Source organism: Mauremys reevesii, linkage group 3 (assembly GCF_016161935.1).
Source record: "Mauremys reevesii isolate NIE-2019 linkage group 3, ASM1616193v1, whole genome shotgun sequence".
NCBI classification, from domain to species: domain Eukaryota; kingdom Metazoa; phylum Chordata; order Testudines; family Geoemydidae; genus Mauremys; species Mauremys reevesii.
This window is the reverse complement of record NC_052625.1, coordinates 108,482,702-108,497,164: the sequence shown is the minus strand read 5'-3', so window position 1 is coordinate 108,497,164 and position 14,463 is coordinate 108,482,702. Positions and strand designations below refer to the sequence as shown.

At 39.5% G+C, this 14,463-nt stretch overlaps 1 long non-coding RNA gene across 16 annotated transcripts in view; it reads left to right on the top strand.

Moving 5' to 3' along the window:
- The window catches only part of LOC120400691, a 73,337-nt gene that overhangs the window by 34,767 nt on the left and 24,107 nt on the right, over window positions 1-14,463 (top strand). For 5 of the 16 annotated variants that reach the window (XR_005595992.1, XR_005595979.1, XR_005595990.1 and 2 more), the window contains 2 exons: window positions 11,364-11,482; window positions 12,984-13,960. The exons of 1 other annotated variant lie outside the window; for it this stretch is intronic. This is a non-coding gene — a long non-coding RNA (uncharacterized LOC120400691). Of the gene's footprint in view, window positions 1-1,810; window positions 2,226-11,363; window positions 11,483-12,983; window positions 13,961-14,463 lie in introns of those variants that run through there. 10 more of the 16 variants (XR_005595984.1, XR_005595986.1, XR_005595981.1 and 7 more) reach the window with 6 other exon arrangements.

The following is a 14,463-nucleotide window of genomic DNA, read 5'->3' as shown; positions in this document are numbered from 1 at the left end:
TGGGCTACCACTGGGCCCGTGGGGCCTTGTTTGGAGGCAACCCTGTTCTACTGCTCCCCCTATATTTCCCCTTGTTGTATTCCTCCTCTCATGCCTCTGTAAATACATATCTCCCTTTCTTATATCCATTGTACTTTTCCTGTGTGTGTGTGTGTTCACTCTGGAGGGGTTTGGAACAGGTGCCCCTGGGGTGGAAAGGATTTTTCCTGCTGCATTCCTGCGCACGCCTTCTCTTGGCCAGGGCTGCCTGCAGAGCAGACTCCATGTTGGCCATGAGGGCGCTAAAGTTACAATTGTATAGGAAGCTACAGCCAGGGCCGCCTTATTCTCCCACTGTAGGATATGGCACTGATGAAGTTATTCACCTGTACCCCAACTTTAGGAAGATCTCATTATTCAAGTTAGCATATGCTCAATAGGAACAGATTTCAGCATGTGCTGTCCTGAATCAGGGATGCTATGTGATGGGATAATCCAATCCAAAGGCTCTTGCACATTCTGAAAGCAGGGAAGCAGTTAAACTATTTACAAGGAAAGTCCCTGTTCTTTTCTATAGTGAAGATTATCAGGATTGTATTGTTGCCTCTGATCTTGTTGATTAAACCCCAGGTTTTGCAAATGTGCAGCTTGGCAGTTTCATTAACAGCCTTGGTATGTGAAAGGTGTTTGCTTATTTTGCGTATTCATTTTCCTGAAGATCGGTTCCATGCTTTCAAATTTTTTTATATGTTTTGATAAGGAATGAGAACAAGAGGATAAAACCTCTCAAATATAAAGGTTGGTGTGCTGCTTAATGTTGTCATATGACGCAAATATATGGCTTCCTTTATCAAGACAACTGTGTTTTTATACAAATAATCTTGAATGGGATCTCCATTTTGGCTTGCAAAAAAGATTAGCCTGACGCTAGAATGTACTATCCTAAAAGGTCACCTTGACGCCCACTGTGAGTTCATTCGAAGGCATTCAGGATGTCAGCCCTCCAACACAGAGCTTCTCAGACTGAGACATATGTGTTTGTTTATCACTCAGGAAAATAATACTGTTAATGAAAAACGCAACTGCCTAAAAATGAAGGTTATGGTCACTCACAAAGTAACTTTTGAAATAAAAATGTGTTGATTTTTGGGCAGGAGTGGACTGTTTTGTCTCACCATTCACATTTAGTATGAGACATGGGGGCCAGTTACACTATATTAAGTTAGGCTCCAATCAAGCAAATCTTTTAAGTAGCCTCCCACAGAAGTCAATGGGAATACTTTGAGGAGTAAGGCAGGGTTGGGCCCTTAATGACTCATAGCAGTTAAACATGCAACTGTCTGCAGTTTGTGTGAATTAAAGAAATAGCTGTCTTGTCTGGTTTATTAACTGGGAGGTGTCAATAATGACTGATTACTTACTCAGTGCCCAAGAGCTCATTGCAAGGAACTTCGGAGACTAGAGACACTCATCTACTTCATTCCAAAGGCAGTTTTATGAAAAATTAAAGTGCAGGTTGTGATGCTTATTTTATACTTTCACATAGTAGCTTTGTGTTAATCATAAAATATGGTGGAAGTGGGTGGAGAACTTTTTAGAAGGAGTTGGACAAGATGAGTTGGCATATTGCAAACCTACACCTTTTGCAAATTTAGTATGATTTTTGTCTCTATGTTAACCGGTATGTGGAAATCTCCTATTGTCATGCAAATTCTGCAGGTGTTTGCAAGGCCCAGGCTCTGGAAACTAAGTCAGTTCAAGGTATTGATGAGTGGTTGCAACCTGCATGGAAAAGTCATGTACATAGTTTCCTATGTCCCTATGTTCACAGACTGTTGTACCCTACAGAATGGCTGTGCAATGTGCATGAAGATCAGACATTCTGGTGATGGGATTTGCAGAAGTACCTAAACAGGTCAATCATTTTTGGAACTTGGGCTTGGATGAAATCAGAAGGCTGCCTGAGGCTCAGGCTTGAATTCCACAGTGATTCAGAGTGCCAAAACATGAAGCTAGAAATGGATTTAATGAAGTGACATCATGCAGAGTGGAAAGCCTCACAACAACTGATTCAAACTTTCCATTGAAGAGTTCAAGTTGGATACGGGTGAATTAGGCAAACATCAATCATGTCCCAGTTCAACTGAAATATTTTTTTTGTGGTTTGACTTGTTTTCTGACACTGTCCAAATGCGAACATAAAAAGAAATCTCTGTGGTAATAGGACAATAAAGCAGTAGCTCTGATCTCTTTTAGTCTAGTTTGGCTTTCTTCCTGTATGAACTGTATCTCTTCATCCATTTCTGAGACAAGAACCCACTTTCTTGTCATTCAGATCCCTTCTTAACAGTTACTATTTTAGCCCAAATACTACCCCACATTATGAAAAATACTCTCATGCAACCTTATCTGCACTCATTCTTATTTAGATCATCTTGGGCTGATTTTGTTTTTTGTGGGATTTTCTTTTCTTTGCTATATCATTTGTAATCTTCTCAAGATCTTGTCTTCCTTTTGTGTCTAATGCAGCACTAAACACTCACAGAAAACTCTTAAAAAACCTCTAAGAATGCATGGTTAAGGTACTCCAAAGTTCTGAAATGCCAAAGTTGAGGTTCCCCAGCCAATCAATATTTCATGCAATATTTTCCACAACCTTAAGTACACGTGGAATTCTGCTTAACAACAAAAAATGAAATCAATGAGGCAGGAGCTGTTACAGAACCTTACTGTATTAACTGTGCACTGTACAAGACTATAGGAAAGAAATTGTACAACATTATATAGTAGTCTTTAGTTAAACAATCATAGTCTTTTAGAAATATCATGATTTATTCATGTAAGGGGACAGAGCTAATGCTGCACATGCAGCCTTAAATTGTAATTCCCTATTTTTCACACCTTTTGAAATCCAGAAGAGGGAGTGTTTTTCTATATCTACATTGCAATCCAGAGGTATGACTGCAACATGTGTAGACATACATACTCAAGCTTGGATATGTGTACATCTGATTCAATAACACCTCCCGATTGCAGTGTAGACATACCCTTCTGAAGCTCCACAGAATTTAACCTAGAGTCAAGGGCCCTTCAGTGAGGCAGTGGAGTTATGCTTATACTGTATGTTGTACTAGGGATTTCTGTAAAACAGAAAGGATGTGGTCTGAATGAATCTGGGCTCTTGTGGAGCCTCATTTACTAGTAACCTTCAATACATTTTTGACTCTATTGCTAACATGCATGTGCACTTCTTTTTTAAAACATTACTCCATGTTTGTTAAAAAATACTGCTATTCCTTTAATGCTTACTGTGCAAACTCAAAAAGTAGTTGGCAAAGACTCATGACTTGGCCAAAATAAAAATCTATGTTCACAGAAACACTCCAAGACATATCTCCACAGTGGAGCCTTTTCTCTGCCAAATCTCATCTTTCTGCCTTCAGTCACTTTGGGCATAGAGCTGTTTTTTCACTTAAGTGAAAGAATTATTTTATAATGTAAAATGTGTATCCATTCACTTTCCTCTGGCTAGAAAATAGCTGAACCATTTTCCTTCAAGCTCACGCCTTCCAAAAAAGTGCTGTCCTTTAGGTAAAGAGCAAGTGTGGATAACTTCAACTCGAGAGGTAAAAGTTTCAGAAAATTATGAGCAACGGGATACATAGGCTTAGAATGGAAATGCTTAGGTCTCCTTAACTGTGTGTCACTAGCACTTCAGCTATCTAAAGTTTTTTTTTTTTTTCCCGATAGCACCCATTACCATGGGGGAGGGATAGCTCAGTGGTTTGAGCATTGGCCTGCTAAACCCAGGGTTGTGAGTTCAATCCTTGAGGAGGCCACTTAGGGATCTGGGGCAAAAATTGGTCCTGCTAGTGAAGGCAGGGGGCTGGACTCAATGACCTTTCAAGGTCCCTTCCAGTTCTAGGAGATTGGTATATCTCCAATTATTACCTTATTACCTAGTATCTAAGCATTCTGGTAATATGTAAAGTACACTGACTTGGTGGTATGAAAGTATACTCAATGTAGAGCAGTAATGTAGCATTTTCTTGTTTTATAACTATTCCCTTTTATTTGTGCTGATGCCCACTATGTAATGGGTGTTTTTCAAACATTCACGACAATCCCTAGGCTTAGACAGACAAATAGAGGCTAGGGAAAGGGGAAGGAGACCAACAAAAAAAAAAAGAATTTGTTTTACACAAATGAATCAGATTCACCACAGTTAGCATGTTCATTCTAGTCACCTTTAAATACTGGTTTATACTGCATGTGACATTGGACAGTGAATGAGACAGAAGCTAATGTAATTACTCAAGAGGCTCCACTTTTTGACAGTTAAATGCCTGATTACATGGAGCTTGTGGAACGAGTAGTACAAGATTCAGTTCCAGACTGTTTAATGGTTCTGTAATATGAACTGGGGGTAACTGCAGGATAATGAATGAATGGAAAATGCTTTGCACACAGATTAACAGAATGGGGAGTATAATTTAACTTAGTTTGTGAGTCCACGTGTAAAAAATGCATATAAAATACCTTCAGTAAAGAGACAGGATTGTACTCCAAGTGGCACACAGAACAAACATACCACATGGCAACTCTTCAGTATTCTGGACAAGTTCTCACAAAACCAAATCTTTAGCATACTGATGAGGGAGAGTTAAGTCAACTAGAGAATATTCTTTAGGTTTATAAAAGCAGATGCAATTCTATCAGGGTACAATATGTTGTTAATAAACAACAATACAAGCTGAGCTAGTTGCCCATGTGAAAATGGGCATAATCCTCACCAGCATAACTAAAATATTTAATGGGGGGAACTGGAAATCTCAGGGGGCTGGTGATGATAGAATCTTTCAGCTTTAAGACACCTGTACAAACTTTGCCCAAAGTTGGTAATTCCCACTGTCCTCTTAATGGCTGTTCAGGAGCCTATGTGATATGAATCAGTGGTATCAGCCCAGTTCCTAGTAGACAGTTGGCTACATCACAAAACCACCATCACAGCTAGAGCTGGTTAAATGCTCCAAAGCCTTGAGCTCTTAACTCCTGTTCTGTGGGACCACGTTAATACCTTTCATTCGCTCTCTGACTATTTGCATGGACAGTTTGTGTTCACCGTGTTTCGAGTATATCTGTTCTTCAGATAACTACCTGTGTTCAACTATGAACAAGGATACTGGTGCATCAACGAGAGCATTTAATACTCAATATTCACTCTTGGATATTCTACTCATGAAACCATCCATTTCACTAGGAAGTGGAAGGAATAACATGATATAAGTGACCAATTGCATAACATAAATAGTTGCATTAGACAGTTCACAAGCACCCTGGAGGTGGACATTTATTTACATATGACATTACAAATATGCGCAAATAACAAATAGAGCAATTGCAGAAACTAGGATAAGCTAATGAACAATTCTCACCCAAAAGATGTAATGGGATAACTTATGTAATGATGCATCTAGAAACAAAGAATGCAGGCTATACTTTACAAGATGGCAAACTCTAGCCTGGAAATCAGTGACTCTGAAAAAGATTTAGGGGTCATAGTGCTCCCAGTGAATTAATGTGATTCTTGCATAAACAGGGGAATCTTGAGTAGAAGACATGTTATTTTACCTCTATATTTGGCACTGGTGCAACGCTGCTGGAATACTGTAGCCAGGTCTAGAGCCCACATTTCAAGAAGGATGTTGATAAATTGGAGAGGATTCAGAGAAGAGCCATGAGAATGATTACATGATTAGAAAACATGCCTTATTAGTGATAAGCTAAATAGATTGAGCTCCATGAGTTGAACAAAGAGAAGGATAAGGGGTGACTTGATTACAGTCTGTAAGTATCTACATGGGGAACAAATATTAAACAATGGCTTTTCAATCTAACAGAGAAAGGTATAACACGATCCAATGGCTGGAATTTGAAGCAAGGGTGGAAGCCAGCTGTACATTTTTAATGGTGATAGCAATTAACCACTGGAACAATTTATCAAGGCTTGTGGTGGTTTTGCCATCATTAACCATTTTTAAATTCAAGATTAGATCTTTTTCTAAAGCTACATTCTAGGAATTATTCTGGGGAAATGCTATGGCCTGTGTTATACAGGAGGTCAGATTAGATGATCACTATTGTCCCTTTTGGCCTTGGAATCCATGAATCTAACCAGCTGTAGACAAAGTAGCCATTAATTGACATAGTTGTTACCAGTTTCCAAGATCTGAATTGGCACTGAGACTTACTGGCTTTTCATTCCTAGAGTTAGTTCTGCAGACTAGTATTTGAGGCATCTTGGTGTTCAACAGGGAGAGGCCTAACTACCTATATGGTTGATGGAAGACATTTATCTCCAGGACTGTCACTCCAGTGCTTTCCAGGGTACTAAATTCATTTAGGTTAACTTTTCTTTTAGTTTAAATTGCCCTGAACAGTTTTTTTTCTTTGTAATTTTTTAGTACTTATCTTAGACTGATGGGTCCGTTCAGCTAGTTATTGCTGTTGGGAATACATTTTCAGACTTCTGATGGGAAATTGCCACCTTCCTTTTTAGAATCTCTATTCTCCATGATTAAGCTACCATAAACTTGATGTAATTAAAGGGAATGTGTATGGAGATAAATGCGGGGGTGAGGGGGAGGAGAGATGGTGTGGCAAAGCTGGTAAAATGTGACAGGAGCTGTTTTAAAATAATAACTAAAAAAACTTGACCCTGAGACCAATATGTCAATGTAAGTTGGGTATCACTATTTATACAGGAGCTGAAAATTTGCTAGATAGTTCAGAAAACAAGCCCAATGGCCTGAACAGCATGCAGCCTAAGTAGACAACATATAAGGGATTGTGGGCTGCAAGATTTATATTTGACCTTTTTTGCCCTTTCAAAAGTAAATACCCTTCTTGTAAGATCTGCATTAGTCAAACATACGTTAGCGGGCTCAATAGAGGAGTAACTGGATGAAATTTTATGTACTATGTTATGCATGAGGTCAAACTAAATCAGTGGCTCTCAACCTTTCCAGATGACTGTACCCCTTTCAGGAGTCCGATTTGTCCTGCATACCCCCAAGTTACACCTTATTTAAAAACGACTTGCTTACAAAATCAGACATAAAAATACAAGTGTCACAGCACACTATTACTGAAAAATTGTTTTTTCAGTAATAGTACATTGGTACAGAGTTTTAATATCTGCTTGTTAAAATTAATAATGGAAAAAGCTGAAAAATCAGGGTAATAGGGTTTTGTCAGACCCCAGAAATATCCATACAGTTGAGTGTACAGTATATTTTTTCTGAGCTGAAATGTCTTGCCAACAAACAGGCTACGGTATACACTGATGGCTCGATGAGAAGGTTCCATCCCATCCTATTTTATACACACTCTGGTACATTTAGCCAGGCTTATGTCCTTGTGTAATGTTGATGAAACAATACAGCAAAACCAAGTTTCTATATCAGCGAATCAGCTAAATTTACTGCCTCTCTAGATATTGAATGTGTTGTGCACATGCATATCACAGAAATACTGACGATCAAGAGGGACAGGAAGTGCACAGTCTGGAACAAGCATGGCTTTGGCACAGCTGGTGTGCGTGCAACATGGATGAGTGGTTTTCTCAAGCCTATTTCCAGTCTAATTAATCCAATTTCCAGTATTTGTGCATGAGGTCAACATACTAATTTTTCAAAATTGCCTCAGTTTGGGGGATGATGGGAGAAGGCACATGAAATCTTGATGGCCTGCCAGATGGAAGCAATGTTTGAGGGTGCGTCAATTCCTTTACTGCTTGTCCACCAAACTTTCCAGCTAGCATATTCCTGGCTGTCCAAGATTTGAACGTTTCCTGTTCAGTAGCCGGATGGAGAGGAAGCTCCATGTGCTTCCTGGTTTTAGAGGTGGCACAGTGAGAAGGGCAGGGCAGCCAGTAAAAGCAAATGTTCAAAGCATAAGAGGATTTGGTGACCCTGCAGAAGTGGAACTCTGTGTCATCCTGCTTGAAAGCAATCACTGTTCCCCTATTTAATTAACTGCATGACTTGATGATAAAGCTCTTCCACCCCCTTCCTCTCCCCGCCCAAAAGCATTTAGAAGGTACAGACAGACTTTTTTGCTCAAAGTCTACCTTATGATTCATTTATGGACTTGGCTCAATCAAGATAGCTCCACTCACTTATCATCTCACTCAGACAACAAGGCATCTTGCTGGTTGTGGCTATTATTAGAGCTGGCAAAAGTTTGGGAGTTTTGGTTTGCGAGAAGCTTTGATATTTTGGAATTTGCTTTCATTCTGATTTGGAATGAAACCAATTTTACTGAAATTTCCCTGAAAACTTTGTTTTGGAAACACTGACAGGTGGTGTTCCTGAAACAAAAAATGTGAAATTGACTTTCTTGTCACTTTCACTGCTTTTATTCCCTGGATGGGAGCCCAGCTGTGTGGCCAGAGCACCCAGGGTTTTCAGGCTTGTGACCCCAACCAGTGTGCATGGGCTGGAGCCTGGGCTATCAGAGCCCTTGGCTCTCCACTTCCTCTCAGGGAGCTTGGTAGTGCTGCTGCAGACCGGGTACCTTAGCAGCCCTAAGGGTCCTGGCTCCAGTCATGGCTCCAGAGCCTTCCAGGCCCAAGAGAGTTGATGCCAGGGGGTGCTGCAGTGCCATGGGCCCTGGAACATGGGCTCCCAGCAGGTTTCCAATGGAAACCCACCTGTAGCTTGAACTAAAATGTTGTCAAGTCTGTAATAGATTTGACTAAACATTTTACTCCAGTGAAATAGCATTTTCTGATTAAACTAAGGTTTGTTAGAAAATTTACTACTAGCTCTAATAATAACAACAATAAAAGTTATTTTAAAGCTCAAGAAAAGCTCCAGAGAGGATGATAGCCTTGAAGACTAAAGTTCTCCAGAATGATTCTCCTTCATGCCATGTGCTGTGCCTCTAGCACTGCTGCAATCTCACTTTCTGCCCTTAATGCTTTGGTTGCAATTTTATTTTCCAACTTCCTCTGCATCCAGCAGACCAGATCCCAGCTGAGGTAAATTAGTGTAGCTCCATTACTTGTTTGAGCTATTCTGACTTATACCAGCTGAGGGTCTTGCCCAGAGAGTCTAGGGATATGGAATATCGTTTTTTAGTGACTTGAATATTCTAAGTACAACAGGTGGAACAGATGAAGCCAGAAGACCAAAAGCCAGACATGCCTTTAACTCAGATGCCCATCTATTCCTAGCTCTGCTCTTGTCTTGCTGTGTGCTGTTGGACAAGTTGAATACTCTCTCTGCTTCATTTTTTCCCTCTCATCTGTTAAATGGGATTAAACTTGTATGGCTTAATTTATAAGCATTAGTTACATGTTTTAGGTTCTCTGGTATAAGGTGCTCTGTAAAATGCAAAGTATTTATCATATGAATCTGGAGTCAATTATTAGTTGTCTGCGCTGATGAAAAATCTGTGGTAGCTTGATTTTTAACAGACTTTGGCTGGGCCAGCAGTTTCACTTCTTGAGTTTTCCCATTGACTTCAGCTTGTTCCCACTGACTATTCAATTTACTGGCAATGTTATCACTTTTCATGGCAGCTGAGTGTATCACCACTATCTGTGGCTTCACTTATCTGAAGCATGCATATGGATTCTCATAGAAAAGGTCCCCAGATTTTTTTTTTAACATGGGCAAAACACATTTTTCCCTAGCTTCATTCTTGGAAATGGTTAAACCATTTTCACTGTAACTTAAATAAATCAGCCTAAGGCAAACCCCCAGCACGGAAAACTTCAGCACAAAGCTATTAACAACTGAAGACATTTTTTCCAGATACACCTTAACATATTTTGGTGCATACAGCCAAAGAGGAATGTCTTTAGAGAAGTCCCCTACATCAGTGGTTCTCAACCAGGGGTACACATACCCCTGGCGGTACACAGAGGTCTTCTGGTGGTACATCAACTCATCTAGATAGTGGCCTAGTTTTACAACAGGCTACATAAAAAGCACTAGTGAAGTCAGTACAAACTAAAATATCATACAGACAAAGACTTATTTATACTGCTCTATATACTGTATACTGAAATGTAAGTACAATATTTATATTCAAATTGATTTATTGGTAAATTATATGGTAAAAATGAGAAAGTCGGCAATTTTTCAGTAATAGTGTGCTGTGACACTTGTATATTTATGTCTGATTTTGTAAGCAAGTAGTTTTTACTGAGGTGAAACTTTGGGGTATGCAAGACAAATCAGACTTCTGAAAGGGGTACAGTAGTCTGGAGAGGGTTGAGAGCCACTGCCTTACATGTTCAGGTGGCTTGCTGAGTTGGGTGGGTGATGGGCAATAAAAAGGGTAGAGGGAGCAGCAAATCCCTTTTTCCCCTAAAATGTCTATACTTTTTGCTGAAGTCTACTATTAAGAGTGACTTTGGCGGCAGACAGCTTGTTATCACTGTCCATGATCTTTGAAAGATTCATTTAAACAGTTTGGCAGTGTGAACAGTTGATCTAATGCTCTATCGAGGGGGTTCCAGGGTTAAATTCAGCCAAGGTGTAAGTAGGCACAACTCTCCTGACTTCAGGGGAACTATATCCATTTATATCAGGGCTGAGTTTAGACAAGTAATTTTTAACTTAATATTGCAGATGTTAAGCGCTAAAGTTCATGCAACTAAATGTCTGATCTCACATCTCTCAGTGCTTTGAATCCCTTTCAAGTGGCTCTCTCCAAAGCAAATACTCTGAAAGCATCATTTTCATCCCAAAGTAAAAAAGAAAAAAAAAAGAAATCCCATTATTTCCTGGAACAGAAACATAACTGGTCAGATTCTGTACTGGGAACTCAGAGCAGAATCTGACCTATCCTTTATAATACAATTATAACTCTTTTATTGTGCAAAAATGCATATTTGTGTTTATTTGAAAAAGTCATGAACATGAGATTATATCCTTTGCTCTTGGGAGCCCAGCTTGGACTATTCCAATTAAACCAGAGTATCCAGATGTGAATGAACTGTTCATTCAGAGTTCACAGGATGTTCATATTGGCTCAGATCCTTCAAGACAGGGTTCATAGCAGATTTTTATTTTCTATCTATTTATTTATTGCATTAGTTAGCACAGTTGGTATCTTGAAAGGGATGCATTGATCACAAGACTCCCGCTACCCCTGCGGAGTGCCAGCTTTATATGTGCCAAGAGTGAGTTACTTTTTTGAGAAGAAGTGGAACAGGAGATGTTGAATTTTGAACACTTACATTTCACTGTTAAAACAAGAAACAGAAGCAGCTCCAGTCATGTGGCTTTTTAAATTCCTTATGACCATTGGTTCCTCCTCCTCATCACATCCCTAATTCTCATTCTCTCTCTCTCTCTCCCCTCTCCCAGGTCTTAGACAGAAATTTGTTGTCACCCCTTCCTCCCCATCCCCCAGGCCCCGTGTTAGAGGTATAAATCATGCTGGCCATCTGCGGAGGAGTGATTTGCACCCCAATGGAACTTGCCAGGTACTGCAAAAAAAATTCTGCATTTTTTTTTTTTACATTTTAAAATTTAATTTGATTGAATAAATTAGTCCTGTAGTGCAACAAAAAAGCCCTTGTCTAAAGTTCCAGGTTCCATGGGTTTGGGATCAGGCTCTGTTTGACTATATTTGTGCCATTTGGTTGGGTTTTTTGGCTTTCTGTCAATATTCTATCACAGAGGTTCTCAAAACTTTCTCATAGCTTAAACCCCATCTCAGTAGAAAGAGTACTCTCTTGGGCTGCCATTCATGATCACTTTGACCAGTGCACACAACTTATGATCAAATTCATACAGCACCCCTCAGGCAACTGCAGCAATTGTTTACATAGAAGAGCATCAAATGTGTATTTAGTTGTTTTTTTTAAAAATGTGACTTGCCAGATGGTAACAAGGAGGACAGTCAGCTCCGTGTAACTAGCCAACTCTCCATGGACCACTAGCAAGTGATCCGCAGACCACAACTTGGGAACTGCATTCTAGTGAATAAGCTTTACTAGCATAGATGCTATGCTGATTTTAAGCCTCGGTGATCAAATAATCACCAAAACCAAATTTCAGATTGCATGAACAGTGAAAACTTTGTTTTTATACACCAGATAGAATATGCATGCTATTGTTGGTTAGTTGCATAAATCAACCAGTCCTGGAGCAAAAAAGAAAAGAAAAGAAAAAAAAATCCAACCCAATGTGACTTAGGTCACTAACCAACACTGAACATTTTGAATTTCAAACATTAGACATTCACAATGAGCTGTTCACACACCATCTGCTGACCAAGAACTGAAAAAATTCACAAATTCTGATATTGAGAATTTCACAAATTGTCTGTGGACAATTTACAAATAGGAAAGAAGGGACTCTGTCAAGTTATTCAATATGAATGATTTTCCCAGATCTAGTCCTTAGCAAAAAAACCCAAGCATTTAAAAATGTTTTTGGGGGGCATTCAAAATCCAGATCTGAATTTTTCAAAGAACCTAGGAATTAGCATATAGGATCAAAACTGAAGTCTATCTAGTCCAATATCTGGTCTGTTTCAACAACCAGCACCAGCTGCTTCAAAAGCAGTAATGGAATAATCTGGCCACAGAGAATATTTCTTCCTAAATCATATTAGTTAGATATTGGCGTATGCCTTGAAGCTTGAGGGTTTATATCCTTCCGCAACCTCCTGTGGGCTTTCTTTAAAAGCTTGCTTTGAATGTTCTTATTATCCATATAAATGTCCATACTTTTTTGAATCTCTGCTAGACTGCAGAATCTCTGGGACTTAAGATAAATGGTGATCTATGGTGAGGCTATGCGTGTTTCCTATAAAACAGAAGCAAATGGTCTTCCCATGATGCCGGTAGATGGCAATGGCATTGAATGGGTGAATAGTTTTATCCCTCTGGGTAGTTGGTTGACAGCATGATGTTCTATAGCTGAAGAAGTCACATGTTGAATCAGTCTTGCATCATTGGCATTTCAATGTCTTCATAGGCCTCTGTCTGTGCAGCAGGATGTCTGTCTGGCAACTAAGATATGAGTGTTCAAGGCAGCAGCAATGACAGCCGTTAAAAACAGCACAGGAAAAGAAATTTAAGTTTTCAGTAGCTAAAATTACAGCATCTTCTTAACATCATTGGTTTGATTTTTGTCACAAATGAGGCGACGCTTCAACAAGCCTAGCAAGTTGCAGTCTTGCACCAGTTGAGAACAAGATGACTGCAAGGGTGGGGTCATGTCCAACATACAGGTAGGTACACTTCTACAGACGGTTTATAGAACTGATGTTGAAGGAAGTAGAGCTCGAGGTCAACCATAAATGAGGTTGGCAGATGCAATTTTGAGGGATTTAAGAAACCTGAAAATCCTCTCCATTCACTCTTGCCAAAGGAAAAAGACTTGCAAGAGATTTTTCAAGATGAATGTACATTCTATGCACTGTCACAGCTATATCATAGCTATATGACTCTGCTGCCACTCATAGAGTCCTGACTCTTGAGATCTTGTGGCAATCAGTCCCATATGTGAATTGTGTTTTTAATTCTCCCATTCATACTATCCCCCAACACCAGCAGTTTCGCATCAAGGTGTGGGTGGAGCAGAGTCAGCTATACCAGCTTGTCACAACAGAGGAATTTTTTTGTCCTGTAAACAGAGGACTTGCCAAACTCAACAGTGCAAAGGGGACTCACTGAATGTAAAGCAGGTTTAGGCCCAGAAGTATATAAGCACAAGAACTGCTCTTTTTAATGCAAGCATGCCTTGGAAGGCATTCCAGTATCAAGATTGGAGGCAGAAAAAGAAATCTCAGGCCAAAGACAGATGGTGATGGGTACTGAATATGGCTGCCAGATGGAGAGGCAAAATATTAAAACTGCTTCTTTGTGATTTATTTTCCATTGCATTTCTGTAGTATATATGAATAATATACAGCATTTGTTATAGCATGTAGCTCAGAGACAAAAGACCATTGCCTGACTTCAGTGTACAAATTCCCTTGATCTTTTTGGAAGGAGAATCTGCAATGTTTCCAAAGCATATTGTACACGTACAGTACTTCAGACTCATATCCTAGGAACTTAGGTATTGTACCAAACCTTAAATGAAATCAGTGTATAGTGTATATGCTCCATAGAGTAAAGCTGACCAGTAGAACAATACAATCTAGTTTGTATCTTTTACACCAAAGCTTGTTACAAATGTTGGGTCTGATTCTTGCATGTTACGTAGTCACTGCACGGTGTGCATCAATTGCTACCCAAAAGAATGGTAGAGTTTTACCACTACTTAGCACTCTCTGGTGTAAATAACAGCACAAGGGGCAGGGCAATGTAATGGGCTTAGTTCTTCATTCATAGTCTATGCAGCTGCTGCTGGAATACAGTGTCCAGTTCTGCTTCAACAGTTTAAGAAGAATGTTGATCTATTAGAGAAGGTTTAGAGCCACAAGAATGATGAAAGGATTAGAAAACAT